The sequence below is a fragment of the Penaeus monodon genome, chromosome 29, assembly GCF_015228065.2.
Source record: "Penaeus monodon isolate SGIC_2016 chromosome 29, NSTDA_Pmon_1, whole genome shotgun sequence".
Lineage (NCBI taxonomy): Eukaryota > Metazoa > Arthropoda > Malacostraca > Decapoda > Penaeidae > Penaeus > Penaeus monodon.
The window spans coordinates 33,079,018-33,079,712 of record NC_051414.1 but is presented as its reverse complement, the minus strand read 5'-3'; the positions used below and the strand labels follow the sequence as shown (position 1 = coordinate 33,079,712).

The 695-nt window shown below is 30.6% G+C and overlaps 1 protein-coding gene across 1 annotated transcript in view; it reads left to right on the top strand.

The window, feature by feature from the left end:
* Positions 1–695, top strand: part of LOC119592175 (kelch-like protein diablo) — a 9,169-nt gene that overhangs the window by 2,544 nt on the left and 5,930 nt on the right. The gene's annotated exons all lie outside the window — the stretch shown is intronic.

Below are 695 nucleotides of genomic sequence, written 5' to 3'. Positions count from 1 at the left end.
TTTTTCATGATGTAGTCTGTTTAGTGTCATTTCGACTTTATCATTCTCATTTTGTTCTCAGTTATCTGGAATAATATACAACCAAGTCATCAGACAAAAGTTTACTTTGTCACACATTTTACTGTGTATAAATAAATATAGAGGGAGTTTAGAGGAAAGTTTATTTTGAGTGGCAAGGCAAGCATTTATTATATAGACTATTTCTAAGACAATGAATTACTTTTGATATTTAAGTCTTATTTGTCATAGGTAATTCAGATTCTTCATCAAGATATTTTGAACTACTACAAAATAAATATAACTTTTTATATATGTTGTGTAAATCAAAGTCATTACCTTTTTAGTGTAACAAAATGTCACAGGTCTTAGCTACTCACTTCCAATAAACAAAAGCAATTTAATGCAAGAGAAAAACACTCAAGCACATTGAATTAATCAGTCTTGGATTGAGTCCAGATTGTATGTAATCTGTAGGCTAATTATAGGCAAGGGAGCTCATGCCAGCTGGTTTCCCTAAGTTCAGGTTTATCTATAAATGGTATGAAAAATTGCAGTGCCAGGTGGTGATAAAACTGAGTGTGATTTTAATAGGAGTGACCTTTTTTGGCTTGTTAATAAAACACTGTTATTTTCATTATTTGCTCTGTGGCATAATTTGTTTGAGTTTTCATTGTTGGCTTTTTTATTTTGGAAGA